The sequence below is a fragment of the Dromiciops gliroides genome, chromosome 3 (assembly GCF_019393635.1).
Source record: "Dromiciops gliroides isolate mDroGli1 chromosome 3, mDroGli1.pri, whole genome shotgun sequence".
NCBI classification, from domain to species: domain Eukaryota; kingdom Metazoa; phylum Chordata; class Mammalia; order Microbiotheria; family Microbiotheriidae; genus Dromiciops; species Dromiciops gliroides.
Window position 1 is genome coordinate 65,275,785 of NC_057863.1, and position 23,542 is coordinate 65,299,326.

Below are 23,542 nucleotides of genomic sequence, written 5' to 3' on the forward strand. Positions count from 1 at the left end.
TCAACTATAAAATTGGGATAATAATAGCACCTACATTTCAGTGTTGTTGTGAGGATCAAATAAGATAATATTTATAAATCACTTAGCACAGTGCCTGGCACATAGTAGGCATTACATAAATGCTAGTTATTAATAATAATTATCATTTTAAACCAAACTTCTTAGTTTTAGTTTCCTCATATGCAGGGTTTTTGTGAAATAGTTATCTGTTCATAGGAAGGATGTATTGAAGAATAGTCATTTGAGCTCTCTCGATGAAGGTAATCATCAGCCATATTCATTCTGTTCCCCTCCTGATGACTCATAATGTACATAAGGCACTTTGGAAACTTCAAAGTACTATGAAATGCAAGTTATTCTTATTCTTATTTATGATTGTTAAGATGGTTGCTACTAAAATGTCTTTAGGCTTCCCAAAGGAAAGTGATTTTTCAAAAATCTTGTAATTATATACTTAAATTGGAAAAGCATCAAAAATCATACATAATACATTAGTGAACCAATGGTCTCATGGATGTGGCTATTTCATTCAAAAGCGAAGCTTATATTCATCCATGCCTGCCTTTGTTTTATGGGTGGTTATAGCCAAATCCATTGGCAAGTGGCTAACTTACTGGTGCTGAGTCTTTCCACACTTTGCTAGGTTGAGCCTCTGAAATCTAACATTGTTGGATGCCAGGGTCATGCTCAAGTACTCTCCTGCTGGTTAGGGGCTGCTATAGCTTATGCAGCTCTGCCATAGCTTTTGAGAACTCAGAATCTAAAGGAGGTATCAAGGAGGGGCTCTGCAGTGGAGTTAGCAGCTGGTGGCATGGGACATTATTCTTTGTTTATAAAGGATAATAAATGGGGACTAGATTTGGTATTTCATTGATATGCATGAGGAAACTCGCTTTACCAATGCAGGTTGGTACTTTCTCTGAAACTTATGGTCTTAGAGAGTTACTTGGATCACTGAGAGGTTCTGTAACTTGCATAGAGTCACACTTGAACTCAGGACTTGAACTTCGGTCTTCCTGGTTCCCTATCCACTAAGCCACGCTATTGCCCCTCTAATGTTAAACTTCCGAAATAATTCTATCCCAGCATCTTCTGTATCCAATGATGTTGCTACCATCAGCAGGATGTGAGCTGAGAGCTGTGGTTCCCCGAGCGGTGATGGATTACACCCAGATTTCTATATATTCTCACTTGGCCCAGCATGGATTTTCCAGAGTTTCATTAGGAGAGGCTGAATTTCTTTCATTTTGAGAGAGGCTGTCTGGGGGCCTTGTGTTGTGCAGCTACTGACATTCTCTCATTAGAGAGACAAGGGTGGGTGTTATGGTCCAGATCCTTTGGGGTTTGTCTATGACTCTTGTGTAAACATTATTGAAGTGGGGGGGTGGTGAAAATTGCTTTTTCATTCCAAATCCATGTCCACCAGCCAGGGGAATGACCACAGATGCCATCAAAATGTTCCTATGAAGAAAGATTCCTTATACTATAGATGAAGCCACTGTCCAGCAATGGTTGAAAGCATGCTGGGGAAGACAAGAACCACCATGCATTTGTGAAATGCTTATAGGTTTTCAAAGCATTTTCATGTTCATTTTGTGCTCACAAAAGCTTGGGGAAGTTGGGAGAGCAGGCATTTTCATTCACATTTGACAGATAGGGAAACTGAGACATGGAGGGCTTCAATTCTTTCTTTTTCTTTTTCTTTTTTTTTCAGGGCAATGAGGGTTAAGTGACTTGCCCAGGGTCACACAGCTAGTAAGTATCAAGTGTCTGAGTCTGGATTTAAACTCAGGTCCTCCTGAATCCAGGGCCAGTGCTTTATCCACTGCACCCCCTAGCTGCCCCCTTCAATATGAATTTCTAAATTACCTACTGTGCATGAAGCAAAATAGCAGGCCCTGAGAATACTCCAATAAAAATAAAAGTCCTGCCCTAAAGGAACTTACCAAAGAGACAAATGTGTACACGTATTATTAGTTTATATGAAATATGCTGGGGCAGCTATGTAGCACAGTAGATAAAGCACGAGCTCTGGATTCAGGAGGACCTGAATTCAAATCCAGCCTTGCACACTTGATACTTACTAGTTGTGTGACCCTGGGCAAGTCACTTAACCCTTATTACCCCACAAAAAAAGAAATATGCATTAAAGTACATAAACAAAAGGAAATTTTTTTTTCAGGAGAAGGGGAAGGCACTAATAACTTGGGGATCAGGAAATATCTAGTAGAGAAGGTTGTTCTTGAGCTGAACTTTGGTCAGGACTATGGTTATGAAGAAATAGAAGGGAGGAAGGTGTGTTGTTTAAAATCTAAATTGTGGGTTTTAATCTGCCCCCTCGCCGGTTTGGCGGGGGGGAAGCTGGCTAAAATCGCTGATGAATTCAGCTAGAGTTTAGGCTTTTAAGGATTTATTAAAATATATATTATAAGTTAGTGAAGAGAGAGATTGAGAAAAGATTCCTTATAGCATGGAAATCCTAGCTTGGATCTATTTGGTATAGCCAGAGAGAAAGAAACCTTTCTTTTCCTAGTAGTCCATGTGAAATTCTGCCACCAAGCTGATATCCTGAATGACAAGGGGGACCCTCCTTTTTTCCCCATCTGCCGTCATGACGGGTTCCTCCACAAATAAAAAGAACTGCTTTAGTGAGCAAGCCTTCACTGCCTAGTTCCTGTCTCCCTCCTTGAAAGGGGAGATCCTTCAAACTGATTGGTTGAGAGTGGTCTCTAGCTGATGTCAGTAGTACACCACCTTTGAAAATAACATGTCACTCAGGGCCAGCCAGGTGTGGTCTCCATCCAATCACCCTTAAGTAGGTACTTAGTCAGTTTCTCAGTCTCATCCAATTCAAACAATACTAAATCAATCCTCAGGTGGGACCCGTGGGCAGGCATCTGCCAAATCCCATTATTTTATCACAAAGGAATGTATTCCAGAACAGAGCAGGTTCTGTTTTTCTTTTTAATTCCAAGCATATAATCAATGCTTAAGAAATGTTTTTGACTGATTCACTGTGAGGTTGAGAATACAAGGATTGAGATCCTCATTTTTCAGATGAGAAATCTGAAGCATAGTGAGGCTAATAATTTGACTAAGGTTATTGTGGCCCAAAGTGTCCAAGGCAGAATTAAAATTTAGATTCCTACTGAGTTCTATTTCTACCATGACATGGGGACTTCACATATTCACTGAGCTTGTAAGCACCATGAGAATAGGGACTATATTTTATCACTTTAATTCAATTTTGTATTTTCCCTAGTAGCCAGCATAACAATCTGCAAATAATAGCCACTGAATAAACATTTGTTGAAATGAATCTATGTTTATATGTATGTTTTCAAGTTCCTGAACTAGTCTCCCAAAGAAGCATAACAATTTTCATGTTACCATCCCCTTGGGAGTTCCCACTATGCTCTAGGTCAGGATTCAATAGGCCCTCTTTTCTTCTCCCTCTAAACCACTTCACTTGGCAATCTCATCAGCCCCCATGATTCTCCGATTTACTTATTTTGCCTCAAACTGTCAGGCATCTTCCAATTTTGCATCTTCAAATGCTTTTCAGACTTCTTGAACTGGGTTTCCAGTAGACATCTTAAACTCAATATATCTAAAACGGAACTCATTATCTTTCCCCCCTAAACCTTTCTGTCCTCCTACCTTCCCAATTACTGTTGAGGGCAACACCATCCTCCCAGCACCTCAGGCTCACAACCTAGGAGTCATGCTAGTTTCCTTATTATCTCCACTCTGAATTCCCCCCACTTCATCCCCCCCCATCTTCCACTTACAAGCCCTGTTAATTTTGCTTCTGCAACATTTCTTAAATATACTCCCTTCTCTCCTCTGACACCACCATCATGCATTTTAGTGTGGCCCCTCATCACCTCATGTCTGGACTATCACAGTGGCTTGTTGATGGTTCTATCTGCCTCAGGTCTTTCCCTGCTCCAAACCATCCTCCATTCAGTCATTAAAGTCATTTCCAAAAAAGCAGGTCTGATCATGTCACCCTCCTACTCGACAAAAAAAAAAAAAACCCAATAGTTTTCTTCTGTCTCTAGGAGCAAACAAATACAGAATGCTCTATAGGTATAAAAAGCCCTTCACAACCAACCTATCCCCTCCTACCTTTTCAGTCTTCATACATCTGACTCCCTGCCATTCAGTAACACTGGCCCCCTGGCTATTCCATGACCAAGATCCTCCATCTCTTGGTTCCAGGCATTTTGTCTGACTGTCCTCCCTGCCTGGAATGCTCTTCCTCCTGACTACTTAGCTCTCTGGCTTTCTTTAAGTCCCAACTATAATCCCACCTTCTACAGGAAGTTTTCCCCAACTCTTCAGTGCTATATATAACTTGCCTTGTATAAATTTGCTTACATGTCATCACCCCCCTTGCCCTGCATTAGATTATAATCTCCTTGAGGGCAGGCACTATCTGTCTGTATTCCCAGTACTTAGCATGGTGCCTGGCATGTAGTAAACATTTAATAAATATTGATTAATTGATAATCATTATTCAGTCATGATTCCAGTATTATTAGTCTTGTCCATTTTTGTGCTGACCTTTTCACAAAATTATTTTTGCCTTTGTTTCTAGATCCTGCTCAATAGGCTAAGATCTAAACCTGGGTCTCAAAGCAGATGCTCCCAGAACCTTCTTTCTATCATAGTTCCCAGCCAAAAGGTGGAGTCAAATATTCTTTCTTTGCTTTGATAGATCAAAGACTCCATCTGTGTGAGTACTGCCCCCACTGGATGTAGGGTATAGTTTATCCATATCATGGGAGAGATTCTTCATAAACAAATGGATAAAATTTAAAAAGCATTTATTAAGCACGTGCTATTTATCAGTCACTGTGCTAAGCATGCGGGATACAAAAACAAAAGGTCCTCAAGGATCTTAGATTCTGATAGGAATAATACACATATTGTGCAGTGATGGTTAGGGAAGGGAGTTTTAGTTTGGTGAATCACAGGGATAATGGGCTGATTCACAGGATGGATCATTTCCAGAAGCAAAAAGCATATTGACTTGGAAATGTGAGTTCCTAAAGAGCAGGGACACTTTTACATTTTTTTTTTCTATCTCCAACTCTTAACACAATACCTAGAACATAGTGTTTTAAAAATGCTTGTTGACTGAATTTCCATGCCCAGTAATTGGTGGTTGGAAAGGTGGTGGTGGAGTAAATGATAGCATCATAGATTTAAAAGTGGAAGAGACTGAAGAAGCTATTTTAGTCTAATTATTTCATTTCATACATGAGGAAAATGAAGCCAAGGAAGGTTATGAGATTTGCCCAAGGTCATACAGCTAGTGATTGGCTAAGCTGGAACTGGAACCTGGGTCTTCTCATTACAAATCTAGTCCATTTTCCATTGTTCCATACTCTCTTCCTGGATACATGTGGTAAGCAGGGCAGATGACAAGATCACCTGGGAGGTAGTCTGGATAGGATGTGAAACATGGTCTTCTAGTTTGGGGCTAGCTAGATTTAGTAGTCTGGGGAAGATTGTATTCACTACTGGACGGTCATCAAGATGGCCTGGCTCCAGGGCAGGAGTTCCAAAGCAGTGTGCTTTAAATTCCCCTGGGTTTATGGGCTTGCATTCTAGTGCATCAATACAGAGTAGGATGGTTTAGGTAAGATGAAGCAAAGCAAATGCCATGATGGCATGGATTGACAGCTTGTGGGATAGGTATCATTCTATGGTCAAAATCATTCATCACTTGCTGGCCAAAGTTCTGGTGGTGAGTCTCTGGATTTAGCTAAGCTGGTCCATAGACAAGAAGCATGCAGTCACTGTAGGCACACATAGTTTCTTCCACCTTGAAAGACCTGTCAGAGTTTGTGTCCCACTTTCATAGCCTCCCAGATCACAGGGTCACTTCTGCTGGGTGTGGGAGATGGGTCTTTAGTGGAGGGAAGCAAAATGATATGCTTAATTTTAGTCTTGTCAGTCATCTGGCATGGGTTTATCTGAAGCACTGGGTACATAGAATCAGTAAGTGCTGCCTTTATTGGGTGCTAGGGGAAGAATAAACCATATATATTACATAGTCTTAGTCCTTCAGTCCTTTAAATCCTAAAATAGCATAACACATCAGTCATATGCCCTGAGCAGCAGCACAAATGCCACATGCTCCTTATTTTCCATTACTTTCTTGTGCTTGTTGTTGTTCAGTCATTTCAGTCATGTGTGACTTTTTGTGACCCCATCTGGATTTTTTGGGGGGCAAAGACACTGTAGTAGTTTGCCATTTTTTTTCTCCAGCTCATTTTACAGATGAGGAAACGGAAACAAAGGAGGTTAAGTGACTTTCGCAGGCTCACACAGCTAGTAAGTGTCTGAGGCCAGATTTGAACTCAGGAAGATGAGTTTTCCTGACTCCAGGCTTGGCACTCTATCTACGGTGTCACCTAGTTGTCCATTTTATTGCTGGACTTTTTTGCTTTCAGCCCAATAATTCTATTGTTATTATTATGATACTTTATTTTCCCAGGGAGCAGAATAATACCTGGGGCTAAAAAAAGAAAGAAAAGCCATTGTCTTTCGTTCATGTTATATGATCTTAGGCAAATCACTTGATCATAACTGCTTTTTCTGTTTTTTATTCGCCTTACAGGAAAATTATAAAAATGAATGAGGTAATGTTTTTAGATTGCTTGGAGCTCCTCTTAAGGAAGGGTTTGTGGTAATGCTAGATGGTGATGATGGTAGTGGTGATGGATGAGAACCACCAATGGTTTTCACATACGTCAACAAGCCTAGCTAGCTCTGACAGGAAAAGGAAGAACAATATTTTCTCACAGGATTGTGCAATAACATGTTTCCTCACAACTGCTGGACACTGAGTTTCCATTTTCAGAGAGCCGAGGCACCATCTTCTGTCTCATTTGCCTCTTGAGGACTAAAAAAAAAAATGCATGCAGCTGCCATGGGAGTGCAACATGCTCTCCAGTCATCTGTTCAGAGGATGGACATTTTGGAGAATGTTTGTTTGACTTGCTCAGTGAAGGCAATCAGCAGCCTACCCAAATTCATCATGGTCCCCTTCTCCTGACTTGTACTTAACTTCTCAGATACTCAGGAAAAAGGGTTAAAAATGATTTCACAAGGGGCAGCTAGGTGGCACAGTGGATTGGGCACCGGCCTTGAAGTCAGGAGAACCTGAGTTCAAATCCGGCCTCAGACACTTGGCACTAGCTGTGGGACCCTGGGCAAGTCACTTAAGCCTCGTTGCCCCACCAAAAAAAATGATTTCACAGTTCATGGTACTCTTCAGGGGTCTTTACTTTCTTTAACTCTCATTGGACACCACTCCTACTAATAAAAATATTAACAGTTGCATTAAAACAACACTTTTAAAAAGCAATAATATGGTATTGTTAATTATCCTGTAATATACATCGCCTGCCTATCCAGGACAAGATCAAGGTTGAATTTTTTTTTTTTTGTGAGGCAGTGAGGGTTAAGTGACTTGCCCAGGATCACACAGCTAGTTAGTGTCAAGTGTCTGAGGCCAGATTTGAACTCAGGTCCTCCTGAATACAGGGCCAGTGCTTTATCCATTGTGCCACCTAGATGCCCCCCAAGGTTGAAAATCTTGATCCTATGTGGTCACACTGGAGGGACTAAGTTAATATGATCACATCTAATACTTGACATCAAAATGAATACTTGTTAACATGCAGTTTTTTTATATAGGTAAATAACTGTTTTATAAATAACACATGTATATCGATTTATATAAATAATATATATGACAAATTTGTTTAAATCTAATTATTATATAAATAAGACAACTCATATATGTACAACATATATATTTATGTGTGTGTATATAGATACATATATACATCCTTTACCCTTCTCAGCATACCCCTCCCCCACCTTTTTTTTTTCAGGTTAAGCATTTTTATTTAGATTTTTCTGATTCAATCTCTATCCTTCCTTCCCTCCCTCCCCTCCCCTCTTCCCAAGGTGGCAAATAATCCGATATGGGTTATACGTAGATGATCATGTAAAACATCACCATATTTGTCACTTAATGAAAGAATGTGAAAAATATCATGATATTGATAGCATCAATATCAGTTCTTTCTTTGGAGGTGGATAGTATGTTTCATCAATATTCTTTGGGAATTGTCTTGGATTATTGTGTTGTTGAGAATAGTCAAGTCATTCACAGTTCTTCATCAAACAATATTGCTGTTTCTGTATACAGTGTTCTTTTGGTTATGTTCACTTCCCAATACAACATTTCTTACATGTTTCCAAGCTTTTTTCAAGTCATCCTGTTTGTCATTTCTTACTGTACAATAATATTCCATTACCATCATATACCACAGCTTATTTAACCATTCCCCAATGGATGGGCATTCCTTTGATTTCCAATTTTTAGCCACCACAAAAGAGAGCTGTTATAAATATTTTTGTACAAATAGGTCTTTTTCTCTTTTGGGGATGTCTTTGGGATATAAACCAAGTAGTGGTATTGCTGGATCAAAGGGTATGCACAATTCCATAGCCCTTTGGGCATAGTTCTAAACTGCTCTCCACAATGGTTGAATCTTTTCATAATTCCACCAACACTGGATTAGCATCCCAGTTTTCCCACAATCCCTCCAACAACCAATATTTTCCGTTCTTGTTATATTTGCCATTCTAATAGGTGTAAGGCGATATCTCAAAGAAAATTGCCTGTTTATTATTTAAAAAAAGAAGAGAAAGATTTAAAATACTAAGTTATATGTACTAGAATATATCTAGGTATATCTAAATGTAATAATGTAGAAAATATACATTGTATGTATGTCAAATTTTTTTTTACCTTAACAAACCCAAATCCTATTAAATGGTTACTTGAAAAAAAAGAATACTTGTGAAATGAAAGTGGAATTTTCTAATATGAACTATGTTTACATTTACTAAAAGTAGTATGAAGAAATCTCTCTCTTATATTGTTATCCCTATCTGCCCCTTGCAGTTGTTTTTCTCCCCATTCTGTGCCCTTTTCTATAGTGCATCCTTTGAGCAGTAAAGAACCCATTTTAATTTTTCATTTTTGTGAGAAAATCATTGAGTTTAAATAGCATTTTTAGTCCTGCCTCTAAAGCCTGGGTCTCCAATGATATTGCAAGCATCTTGAAGGACTGTGCACTTACTTTATACTTATATCCACAGTGCTCTATACAAAGGATGCATGGAATAAATATTTGTCAAATATAAATGATGAAAATAAGTGACCTTAGAAAAGGGTACAGCAGAAAGAAGGGGTCATCTCCATTTGTCCTGACCTATGTCTAGCCACTGGACTCAAATGACCTGGGAGGAGAGAGTAAAACAGGTGACTGCACAGCCCTGCCTCACTTAAATCCAATTCACTTGCAAGTCAAGACATCACCCTCCTGATTTCATTGGTCTTCTTCAAGGATGAAGGACAAACAACAACACAGGATAGAGGAGGGCAACCCAAGACCCCAGCCCTCTCTGGCTTCTATCCTTGGCTGAGTTGGCTGCTAGAGAATTATCCTGATCCCTTTTCCCTTTAAGTACTGTATAAATGACTTGTTATTATTGTCGGTGTTATGCAAAGGTAATATGGTCCATTCACAGGAGGACTGACTTTTTACATACCCACTAGGGGTGGGTGGGTGACTCAGTCTGCAATGTCTACACAAACCACCAGGTAGCACTGAAAATTTGTGCTACTCTATCTTACTCTCTCAGCGCATGCATGTGTAGTTCCTAGGTTTCAGGCTTAAGAAATTTAATTACTAACAACTTGGCATACTGAGACCACAGTATCCCTCTATCTCCCCTTCCCCTTGAGTTACCTCACCCTAATGTTCATGGCATCTAAGAGATATAAATATATCTATCAAAATTCATACTTCACTTGGCTCATTTTCCCCAATTCCCTAATTGGCTTTCCAATTTTATGTGACCTGAAAAGAAAACTCACTCCTATGTAGATAATAATAATAATAATAATAATAATAACAATAACAATAACCTCTAGCATTATAATAACTAGCATTTATAGTAATATAGTCATCATATAACTGTTACATATAGTAATGAATAATAACTATCATGTATAGTGTTTGGGGTTTTTTTTTGCCTTATTTTGTTTGTTTTACAGGGCAATGAGGGTTAAGTGACTTGCCCATGGTCACACAGCTAGTCAGTGTCAAGTGTCTGAGGCTGGATTTGAACTCAGGTCCTCCTGAAACCGGGGCGAGTGCCTTATCTACTGTGCCACCTAGCTGACCAACATGTATAGCTTTTAAAAGCATTTTTAATTTTAGCATTTAAAAGCACTTTAAGGTTTTCAAAGTGCTTTACAAATATTATTTCATTTTATCCTCATAAGAACCCTAGGAGGTGATTGCTATTATTATGCCAATTTTTCAGATGAGGAAACTGAGGCAGATAGCAATTCAGTTACTTGAACAGGATCATAAAGCCAGTAAATGTTTGAGAACAGATTTGAACTGAGGTTTTCTTCACTTTACTTTACTGAAATTCAAAGTGAAATTAGAACATTAAAACTTCTTATAACTTGAATAAATAAGAAAGGTCATGAATAGGCAATGTTCAAACATATGAAAAATACTCCAAATCACTAATAATTAGAGAAATGCAAATTAAAGCAATTTGGAAATTATACATCACATCCATAAGATTTGCAAATATGACAAAAAAGGTGGGATGGGGGGAAGTCTATTACTGAAGGAGCTATGGGAAAAGCAGACACATGTACATTGCTGGTGGAACTGAAAATTATTCCGTCAATTCTGAAAGGTAATTTGAAACCATGCCCCCCCAAAACACTAAAAATTGTAACCCCTTTGACTCAAAGATACTACTACTGAGCCTATACCTTAAAGAGATCAAAGAAAGTGAAAGAGGTTAGGTTTAAATTTTGTTTAAAATTGAAATTGAAATTTGGTTTGATATCTCCATAAGTTGAAAGATGCTAGACAATTTGTTATCTTTTAGAATCTCAGTGGATAGCAGGAGATTTGTGCATCCTCTGTTAGCATATTCAATGTACTTAAGCTATCCATCCCTATACTCCCAGTCTCTTTGGCAACTTCAGGATACAGATAACACAAGGGAAGCATGCCATCTGTGCAAGCAGAAGCTATCACAGGAAGATGCTGTTATGATTATGATTATTGTCATCATTATTCCATGTCTTAATGAGACATTGTAATATAGTAAATGGAGAGTTATACTCAAAGCCAAAAACAACAGGGTTCAAGTCTCATTTCTGATAAGTTCTGGCTATGTGACTCTGGGCAAAGCTTGTAAAAAGGAAGTCATCATTAAACCTTATGTAAGGATTACTAGTGGCACATATTGATTTAGAAAAACACATATTAATATTATCCTTGTCTTATTGTATTTTTATCTATTTTAAAAATATTTCTCAATTTCAACTTAATCTGCTTCAGGAGTGCTAGTGGGCTTGTGCTTGACACCTCTACTGTAGGCAACATTCAATGGCTCTGTTGCAGAGAAAGTCCTAATCTGAATTGGTAAAGGCCATCTCTCATGCACAAAAAAGAAAAAAAATATAAAGAAGATTAATAATAAATTCACTTCACTATTGAAAATTATTTCTAGTCTCAAGTGGGAAAAAGAATTTCTAGTCTAAAACAGATAAAGGAGGCAACCTATTAGAGAGGAAGATGATAGAATAATTCAACAAACATTGAGCAGACATATATTCTCTGCAAGGTGCAGAGAATTTCCTGTACCAATGAAATCAACAGTCTAGTCTCTATCCTTTATTTCATTTCCAGATCCATCCCTTTGCTTAAGCTTTATTTTTCAAACAATTTACATGATACATTAGTTTGGATTTTGGAAATTCACATACTCCATATTGAATTTTTCATCCTCAAATTACATTGAATTATTATTGTCTGTGCTCATATTAATCCCCCAAATAGACTCTTGAGGGCAGGAACATTTGGTGTCTCCTAGTACAGCACCTTGCAGAGAATATATGTCTACCCAATGTTTGTTGAATTATTTTATCATCTTCCTCTCTAATAGGTTGTTTCCTTTGTCTGTTTTAGACTAGAAATTCTTTTTCCCACTTGAGATTAGAAATAATTTTCAATAGTGAAGTGAGTTCAAAAGGCTCCTTGAAAGGAGGCAAAACTTTAGATGGGACTTGAAGAAAGCCAGAGAAGGCAGGAAACAGAGATGAGAAGAAAGAAAATTGCAGGCAAGGGGGACAGCCAGTGAATATGCTCAGAGTTCAGAGATGGAATGTCCTGTGTAAGAAATGGTAGGGAACCTAGTGTTACTGTATCACAGAGTATATAGAGAAGAGGGGAGGTGTAATACATAAGTAGGGGAGAGTGAGATAAGACATAAGACAGATAAAATAGGAAGGGACCAGCTTATAAAGGGTTTTACCAGCCAAAGAGAGGATCCTGGAGGTAATAGGGAGCCACTGTATTTTATTAAATGAGGCAGGGGTGTTACCTGCACTTTAAGAAGATCAATTTGTAATTGAGTGGAAGATGGATTCCAGTGGAAAGAGACTTGAAACAGAAGACAAAACATAAATCATTGAATATTATTAAAATAATCCAGAATCGAAGTCATGGTGGCAGGGTTAGAAGAAAGAAGGGATTAGACTTCAATTTGAAGTTGGATTGAGATGACTTGGCAATTGATTGGATATGGGGAGGAGTCTAGGAAGTCACCTAGATTGTGAACCTGGGTGACTAGGAAGATGGTGACCATCAAGTTAGGAAAAGGGGATGACTTGGAGAGAAAGACAATCAGTTCAGTTGTGCATATGTTGAGTTTAAGAAATCTACAGACCATGCAGTTCTAGATCAACAAGACATTGATAATGTGAGTCTGAATGTTGGGAGAAAACTTAAGGCTGGATAAATAGATCTGAGAATCATCTGCAAAGAGATGATAATTCAATCCATAGGAACTGAGGAGATCACCAAGTGAAATGGCATAGAGAGATAATACAGCCCAGAACAGAGCCTTGGGGGGTGGTGGCCAGTCACAGTTAACGGATGTCTACATCATCAAAAGAGACAGAAGAATGGTCAAACAAGTACGAGGAGGGCCAGGAGAGAGTAATGTCATAAAAACAGACTCCAGAGTATCAAGGAAAAATACCAAATGAACAGAGACCTGGATTGGATATAGTTCATCTCTTCAGTATCTTTTGCCTATCAGATTATTGTGTATATTATTAGAAAAAATATGATAAATAGGCCACTAAGTGTGGAGATTGTTTTTTGTTTCTGAAGTCCCAGACAAGACTGAAACAGGAATGAGAATACTCAAGCACCCCACCATCAACTACCCCCTTCCACACCCCAGTATTTTACATACATTATACTATATCATCTTTACAATCCTGTAAGGTAGGGATGCTGCTGCTGATGCATGACAGATGGATGCCTGATGGATACTTGATGGATAAATGAATGTACGATGGATGCATGATAGATGTGTGATGGATAGATGACAAATGGGTGATGGATGGATTCATGATGGATGATGTGTGATGGATGGGTGACAGATGCATGATGGATGATGGATACATGATGGATGGGTGACAGATGTGTGATGGATGGGTGACAAATGGGAGATGGATGAATTCATGATGGATGATGTGTGATGGATGGGTGACAGATGCATGATGGATGGGTGATGGATACATGATGGATGGGTGACAGATGTGTGATGGATGGGTGACAAATGGGAGATGGATGGATTCATGATGGATGATGTGTGATGGATGGGTGACAGATGCATGATGGATGGGTGATGGATACATGATGGATGAGTGACAGATGTGTGATGGATGGGTGACAAATGGGAGATGGATGGATTCATGATGGATGATGTGTGATGGATGGGTGACAGATTCATGATTGATGATGGATGCATGATGGATAGATGACAGATGCATGATGGATGGATGATGGATGGGTGACAGATGCATGATGGACAGGTGACAGATATATGATGGATGCTTGATGGATGGTTGACAAATGCATAATGGATGAATGATGGATGCATGATGGATGGGTTATGAATGTGTGAAGGATATGTGACAGGTGTTTGACAGATGTGTGATGAATGGGTAAAGGATCATGATAGATGTATGATGGATATGTGACAGATTCATGACAGGTGGGTGACAGATGCATGATGGATGCATGATGGATGGATGGATTGTGATGGATGTGTGACAGATTTTTGATGGATGTATGACAGATGTTTGAAGGATGGGTGATGGATGCATGACAGATGTGTGAATGATGGGTGATGGATGCATGACAGATGTGTGACAGATGCATGACAGATGGTTGATAGATGCATGGAAGATAGGTGATGGATGACTGACAGATGGCTGACACATATGTGACAGATGTGTGATGGATAGGTGCCAGATAGGTGATAGTTGGGTGCCACATGAGTGATAGATGGGCGACAGATGGGCGATGGATGGGTGACAGATGGGTGATGAATGGGTGATGGATAGGTGCCAGATAGGTGATGGATGGGTGACAATTGGGTGATGGATGGGTGATGGATAGGTGCTGGATGTGTGATGGATGCATAATAGATGTATGATGGATGGGTAACAGATGGGTGACAGATAGGTGATGGATGGGTGACAAATGCATGATGGATGATGTATGCCAGATGATGAAGGATGATGATGATTGGTGGTAATGGTGGTGGTGATGGTGGTGATGGTGGTGATGATGACAACGACAACAATGATGACGACAACTGGTATTTATATAATACCTAGGTGGAGCATTAGATAGAGCACTGGACTGGGACTCAGAGGACTAGTCTTCCAGAGTTCAAATCCGGCCTCAGACACTAGCTGAGTGACCTTGGGGCAAGTCAATGAACCCTGTTTGCCACAGTTTCTTTATCTGTAAAATGAGCTAGAGAAGGAAATGGCAAACCATTTCAGTATCCTTGCCAAGAAAACCCCAAATGGAGTTATGAAGAATAAGACATGGCTTAAACAACTGAACAGTTATGTCCCAGACACAGGATGATGTGCTTTTAAAATATTATTTTAATACTCACAACACTGGGAGATAGGTAATATTATATTACCATTTTATAGATAAGGAAACTGAGGCAGATAGTGATTGAGTGACTTGCCCAGGGTCACATAGCTAGTATGTATTTGAGACCGAATTTAAACCTAGTTCTTCCTAACTCCAGGTCCAGAGCTTTATGTATTGAAACAACTACCAGCCTCATTAGGTATTATCATCTTCATTTTACATAGCAAATGTTTACAAGAGGGACCTCTCATGCCATCTAGTCCAAACACCTCATTTTACAGATAAGGAAATTGGGGCCAGAGAGGTTAGAGGACTAGCCAGGGATTACACAGCTAGTAAAGTTTGAGGCAGGATTAAAAACCAGGTCTTCTCTGGAGGTGACTGTTAGAAGCTTACCTGTACTAAAGCTACCATACCAACTTGCTCCTCAATATCAAAAGCTATGGAGATCAAGAGTTATGGAAACTGACTAAAAGTCATTGGATTTGCCGATGAGGTAATTATCAATGTTGAAAAGCATCCGTTTTGTAGAGGTACAGACAGAATCCAACTTGAAGTTTGAGGAGTGAGTTTATGAGAAGAAAAATAGAATCAATAATTATTGAATTATTGAAGTTAATAGTGAGAGGACAGAGGGAAATGTGTTGTCCTTAAAAAAAACCTCTCTGTAAACACAGCCTGAGATTCTCTTTCACTCAGGGACTCATTTTATTCCAATTGAAGAATTCTCAAGACCAGGATTAGCAATCTGAGAATTTGGGCATCATTGGTAGGGAGGTAATAACTTGTCCCCTCTTCTTTTCCCCTAGTTTCTTTCTCCCCCATCTCATTTCTAGATATAAAGAGCTATCTAAGAGATGCCAATGCTGACCGGTGTAGCCTTTGAGGATGTCTCTTGTTTCTGTACTAAAAATATTCAGCATGAAATGTACTGTCCTTGAACAGCTACTCAGTAAAAGAGGTCCCCAACAGAATTCACAAGGAAATAAGCCCTTACCTTTGGGATCATAGAGATCTTGGGATATAGACAGGAATATTCATCAAGTGCCACATCATCCTACATGTGGCTCTAGGAGTCAATCAATATTGGTTATTAAGACACAAAATAATGCTATTTCTTCTCAGTAGAATATAAACTCTCTGAGAGCAGAAACTCATGGCTTTTGTCTTTGTATGACTAATACCTGGACATATAAAGTGTCTGGTAGTGCTTAACAAATGTCTGTTGAATTTAATTGAATTCCTATCTAGTTAGTTGGTAGTCCAGTTTCTGTATCACACAGAGTAATGATCAGATATGAAAAGGATGGTACAGGGGGAGTTCTGCTAATAATCTTTGCATGATTGGAAACCTAGCTCTTCCTTGGAAACATCCCTTCTTTTCTCTGGACCTCATTTTCTTATTTGGTAAAGTGAGAGGGTATTCAGTGATGTCTAAAATTCTCCCTATACTAATATTACAGTCTATCCTTTTCATCTGCTTTAGCCAGGCAGATACATGGGAGAAAGAAGGGAAGGAAGGAAGGGAGGGAGAGAGGGAGAGAGGGAGGAAGGAAGGAAGGAAGGAAGGAAGGAAGGAAGGAAGGAAGGAAGGAAGGAAGGAAGGAAGGAAGGAAGGAAAGGAAAAAGGGAGGAAGAGAGGGAAAGAAGGAAAGGCGAAAGAAAGAAGGAAAGAAGGAAGGAAACAAACATTTGTTAAGTGCCTACTGTTACTATGCTAAGCTCTTTAAAAATATTATCCCATTTGATCTTAATATCCCTGAGAGGTAGACGTTATCATTATTCCCATTTTACAGTTGAGGAAACTGAAGCAGAGATTAAATAATTTGCCCAAGGTCACACAGATTGTAAGTGTCTGAGGCCAGATTTGAACTCAAGTTTTCCTGACTGCAGATCCAGTGCTTTATCTATCTAGCATCAGTTCATGTAAGTCTTCCCAAGTTTTTCTGAAAGCATCCTGATTGTCATTTTTATAGTACAATAGTATTCCATCACAATCATATACAACAATTTGTTCAACCCTTCTCCACTTGATGGACATCCCCTCAATTTCCAATTCTTTGTTGCCACAAAAAGATCTGCTACAAATGTTTTTTTTTTTTTTTTTTTTGTATGCATTGGTCCTTTTCCTTTTTCTTTGATCTCTTTCGGATGCAGATGTAGTAGTTGTATTGCTGGATCAAAGGGTATGCCCAGCTTTATAGCCCTTGGGGCATAATTCTAAATTGCTTTACTGAATGGTTGGGCCAGTCCACAATTCCACCAACAGCCCTAATTTTTCCACATTCCCTCCAACATTTGCCATTTTTGGACATATTAGTCAATCTGATAGGTATGGAGTCATGCCTCAAAGTTGTTTAAATTTGCATTTCTCTAATCAATGGTTATTAGAGCATTTTTAAAATATGATTATAGATAGCTTTGATTTCTTCTTCTGAAAACTGCCTATTCATATTGTTAGGGCCAAATTCAGTATGGTGAGAGTTAATTGGGCAGCTCGCCATAATATTGGGGTTCAGAAAATAATGGGGGAACCTATAGGTTCAAAGTTTCCCCTTGTCCAAACTGTGTCTTTTTCAGTTATGTCTCCCAGACTAATAAGAAAGGAGATTAACAGCCTCTTTTTCACATACAAATCAGTTTTTATTAATGGTAACAACATTTACAACACAAGTGAAATTAATAAAGCCAGGTACAATGAGAAAGGGAATAGAGGAAGGGAAAAATATGTCCCACGTCCCAGCTACTCAGAACAGCTTGGGTCTGGCAAAAACTAACTCAAACCCTAAACTTGTTTCCAGCTCAGCTGATCAAGAACAATCAAAATTTATTGATTTATTACCTTTTATATTTGGGGATTGTAAGGCTAACATTCATGAAGGTTTTAAAAAAATTTCCTTCTAAATATTATGCTTATAATTTGGCAACCTGCTACCTGGTAGGTGGTAGTGCCTAGAATGTGACCTACTAGTCCAAACAGTTGAGCTTTTTTATAGCCACCTAGTATAATTCAGTTCAATTCGATTCAATTTAACACATTTTTTTAGTGCTTGCTATGTACACTTTGGGAAGACCTGGGAACAGAAAACCAAAAAAAAAAAAAAAACAAAAAAAAACCCCAAAATTATCTCCAATCAAAAGGCTTGAGCAGACCATGAAAGCTTTAGGAGTTGTATTTCTCCTCAAATTTGGAAAAGAAGAGAGGATAAGGAGAGGAAAAGGGAAGTGTAGATCTTTTTTGCTATTGGCCACTGAGGTCATGGTGCTATTCCATGTGTCTGAGAAGTGACCCCATTACCTCCCTCTTCTCATTTTCTCAAAATCCTTGTTGTATAGGGGGAAAAAAAGCTCCAAACCCTGACCTCAATCCAGATCTCACATTAGCTTCCTCTTTTACCAACCCTGGGGGGAGAATCTAATTACCAGGGTCCTTGTGGCCAACTCTATGTATGTATTGCTCTGTGCATGTGTGTGTGTGTGTGTGTGTGTGTGTGTGTGTGTGTGTGTGTGTGTGTGTTATAAAGCAATTTTAAGGAAAGTGTACTAATACCTGGGGGATCAGGAATATTCCTTTGTTGAAGGGGGTATCTGAGTTAGGTTTTGAAGGAAGCTAGAGATTCTATAAGGTAAAGGTGAAGACGTATTAACTGGATGAAAGAGAATCTAGTATGCTTTTCCACTTACATAGCCTTTGTATTTAATAGGGGCCTGGTACAAGTGCTGGTCCCATCAGCTTGCTCAGATGGCATCTTTACATTGCTAGAAATACCACTTGCTCTCTAATATCCTCTATGGAGTGATGCCATCTGAGCAAGCTCCTTAATAAAACATCTAAGCAAAAATATAAAAGGCAAGTCATATTTAAAAGGAATATACAAGGGGCAGCTAGGTGGCGCAGTGGATAAAGCACCGGCTCTGGATTCAGGAGTATCTGAATTCAAATCCAGCCTCAGACACTTGACACATACTAGCTGTGTGACCCTGGGCAAGTCACTTAACCCCCATTGCCCCGCTCCCCCCAAAAAGGAATATACAAGATCTAGAAAAAAATATTAAACTTCCTAAATATAGTTGGATACATCACTGACTACCCTTTAACCATATTTATTCATTTCTGATTCTATTGTTTTTCTCTAGGCTGGAGTAGAACTAACTCACCTGCTACCATGATCACAACTTTGAAAGCAGAAAGGTAGAAACTGATGACAAAAACACTGATAAAGGTGTCCCTCTCACTCCCATTGTGATATCGCCTATAAATGCCATTATAAAGATAAACAAAACAGGAAAAGCCCAAAATTCTTGGGTGCTGCTCCCATCCAGTATATAAACTATACCAGTATGGCTATAGAGTTGGGTGTTGACAGGAGAGAGACCCTGAAAGCTGCATTAGATATTAGGAATTCTAGATAGCAAAACTTCCTAGGTAGCCTTCCTTCTAGGTCTGTTTCCTTGTGTTATATGTATCCTTGGGAAGGTTTTGTGTTCTGGCTATGCTGCAAGGTGTTTGAGGAATCAGACCCATGTTATACTAAAGGAGTAGGGAATTAAGACAGTGTCACAAACTCACTCTTGACTGTGTTCTTGATAACAAACTCTTGAATTCTTTCCTCTCCCCTTCGCTAGGGCAGGCCCGTGTCTGTACTAACTTGAAGCTAAAACCTTCTGGTATTTATCAATAGCTCAGGTAGGCTTTGAGAATTAATGGCAGCTTTGCAGTCAAAAGCCCCTAGAAGGTGGTCTAGTCAAGTTTTAGATTTCTAGTGGTAACTCCCTGTTGACTGACTGAATGGATGACCTTGCTTGACCCTAACTATATGCCTTCTCTTCCAGGAAGTCCATCATGTCTTCTTTCTCTTATGATACCTCATTCATATTATGTCAAAGAATGACAAAGTAAGATGATACAACTGGCCATTGTGAAAATTCTATAATAGGCTTGCTCCAATCAGCAATATCCATGGAAGATACCTTTATAAAATAAAATCATATGAGAGACAGTGTAATTTAGTGCAAGAGCACTACAGTAATCTAGGGCATTTATTGCCCATGGAACCCTGAGAAAATCACTTCTCCGTCTCTGTTATTATATTTCCTCATCTTAAAAAAGATGGGGTGGGGGCGGCTAAGTGGCGCAGTGAATAAAGCACCGGCCCTGGATTCAGGAGTTCCTGAGTTCAAAATCCGGCCTCAGACACTTGACACTTATTGGCTGTGTGACCTTGGGCAAGTCACTTAACCCCCATTGCCCCGCAAAAAAAAAAAAAAAAAAAAGATGGGGTGAGATTAGATAAGCTACAGAATCCCAAAAGACAATGACAAGATAGAAACATAAGTTGAATCTACTGAAATGAAATTTAACAGTGATACATAAAACGTCCTACATTTGGTTTCAAAAAAAAATCATCTTCGCTAGCATGGGATGGGGTAGACATGATTAGACTATGGTTCATAAGAAAAACATGGGAATTTTTAGTTGATTGCAAACTTGATACGAGTTAACTACGTGACATTCTGGTTGAAAAATTTAATAAAATATATATAAAGAGAGGGACTATCCAGTATGAGAGAGGTAAAAATCATGTCCTAATCAGACTAGTCTCGTACATTGCAGACTGTCTTCAGGGCCATATTGCCACATTTTAACAAGGATTTTGACATGTTAGATTGTGTTCGGATGATGAGAAAACTGGAAATCATAGTACATGAAGGTTGGTTGAAGAAACTAGGAATGTTGGGGCAGCTAGGTGGCACAGTGGCTAGAACACCGACCCTGGATTCAGGAGGACCTGAGTTCAAATCTGGCCTCAGACACTTGACACGTACTAGCTGTGTGACCCTGGACAAGTCACTTAACCCCAATTGCCTCACCAAAAAAAAAAAAGAAACTAGGAGTGTTTAGCCTGAAAAAAGATTTAGCGGGGTATGGTGGCTGACTTTATGAAAAGGGGATTAGTCTTGCTCTGCTTGGCCCCAGAAAACTAATTAGAAACAATGGTTAGGATTTGGAGAGGGACAAATTTAGGGAAGAAATACCACAGAGCCTCCTGAATGAAATCCCCAACTCTAAATAGGGTTTGGCTTAACAATAGGAATTAAAATATGTAAGTATATAAAGAATATATGTTGAGCAGATTGTAACCTGAGAAGTCTATTGAAATTAGCTTATTAGCATGTACATATATACATGCACATATTTACATATACATACTGACTAGCATAAATATATGTGAATGTATGTATATGTATATATCTTGGACAGGAACTTTTATACAATCATCTGGGCCTAGAACTAATTAGGAGATGAGCAGATTCAATGATATGCTATGCTATACTTTTAATAACCCCAACCTGCTCCCTGCCACCATTTTTATTTTTTATTTTTAATGTATAAGGTATTTTATTTTTTCTGTTACATGTAAAGATAGTTCTCAACTTTTGTTTATACAAGCTTTACAATTTCAGATTTTTCTCCCTCCCTCCCCCCTCCCCTAGACAGCAGGTAATCTGATATAGGTTATGTCTGTATATCTCTATACATATAGATATAGATATATACACACACATATATATACAGTTAATAACATTAATCCTATTTCTGCATTAATCCTGTTACAAGAGAAAAAATCAGAGCAGTGATGCAAAACCTCAAAATAGAAAAAAAAACAACAGCACCCAAAACAAAAGAAATAATATTGTTCAATCAGCATCTATACTTCACAGTTCTTTCTTTTTTTTTTTTTCTTGGATTTGGAGATCCTCTTCTATCATGAGTTCCCTGGAACTCTTCTGTACCATTGCACTGGTGAGAAGAATATAGTCCATCACAGTAGGTCAACACTCAATGTTGATGATACTGTGTACAATGTTCTTCTGGTTCTGCTCATCTCACTCATCATCAGCTCACGTAAGACCCTCCAGGTTTCTCTGAACTCTTTCTGCTCATCATTTCTTACAGCACAATAGTATTCCATTGTATTCATATACCACAACTTGTCCAGCCATTCCCCAATTGATGGGCACCCCCTCAACTTCCAATTCCTTGCTACCACGTAAAGAGCAGCTATAAATATTTTTGTACATGTGGGTCCCTTTCCCCCTTCCATGATTTCTTTGGGCAAAAGACCTAAAAGTGGAATTGCTGGGTCAAAGGGTATGCACAGCTTTATTGCCCTTTGGGCATAATTCCAAATTGCTCTCCAGAATGGTTGGATCAGCTCACAGCTCCACCAACAATGCATTAGTGTTCCAATTTTCCCACAGCCTCTCCAACATTTATTATCTTCCTTTTTTGTCATTTTAGCCAATCTGATAGGTGTCAGGTGGTACCTCAGAGTTGTTTTAATTTGCATCTCTCTAATCATTAGAGATTTAGAGCATTTTTTCATATGGGAATAGATAGCTTTGGTTTCTTCATCAGAAAACTGCCTGTTCATATCCTTTGACCATTTCTCAATTGGGGAATGACTTGGATTCTTATAAATTTGATTTAATTCCCTATATATTTTAGAGATGAGGCCTTTATCAGAAGCACTGGCCTCAAAAATTGTTTCCCAGTTTTCTGCCTCCCTTCCAATTTTGGATGCATTGCTTCTGTTTGTACAAAAATTTTTTAATTTAATATAATCAAAATCATCCATTTTACATTTTATAATATACTCTATCTCTTGTTTGGTCAAAAACTGTTCTCCTTTCCAAAGATCTGATAGGTACACTATTCCTTTCTCTCCTAATTTCCTGCCACCATTTTTAATACCAGAATTCTTGTGGAGATTCTATTTGGCTGAGAATCATGGAACATCATGCTCCGAAAGTGATCAAAAGTTCAAGTGATCCAACAGCTAAGGAGAGATATATGACAAGTAAATTAAGTAGTCTACATGAAAGCTTCTTAAACTTTCACCACTCATGGCCCCTTTTCACTGGAGAAATTTTTACAGGACCCTGAGTGGGGTTGTAACCCACAGCTTAAGAAGCTTGGTCTACATCATATAACTGAAGGTGACTAGTATACATGAAGTGTTATTAAAGTTTTAATCCATGATATGCATAATTAGAAAAGAAAATTAACATGTCCTATAAAGAGAGTAGGGGTTAACAGTTGGACAGCTCAAGTGTTATAATTATATTTTTGAAATATTAAAATCTCAATATCAAAAAAATTTAAAAAGCTAGGAGTAATATCTCTGACATGTTGCATAGATCATCTATGAGGGATTTCTGGTAGGACATGGATACTTATCACACATGAGAATGTGAAGACGTGGATGAGATGTGAGCTGTATTGGTGGACTTACATCCGAAATATACACCTAGGGGGCAGCTAGGTGGCACAGTGGATAAAGCACTGGATGGGATTCAGGAGGACCTGAGTTCAAATCTGCCCTCAGATACTTACTAGCTGTGTGACCCTGGGCAAGTCACTCATTGAAATA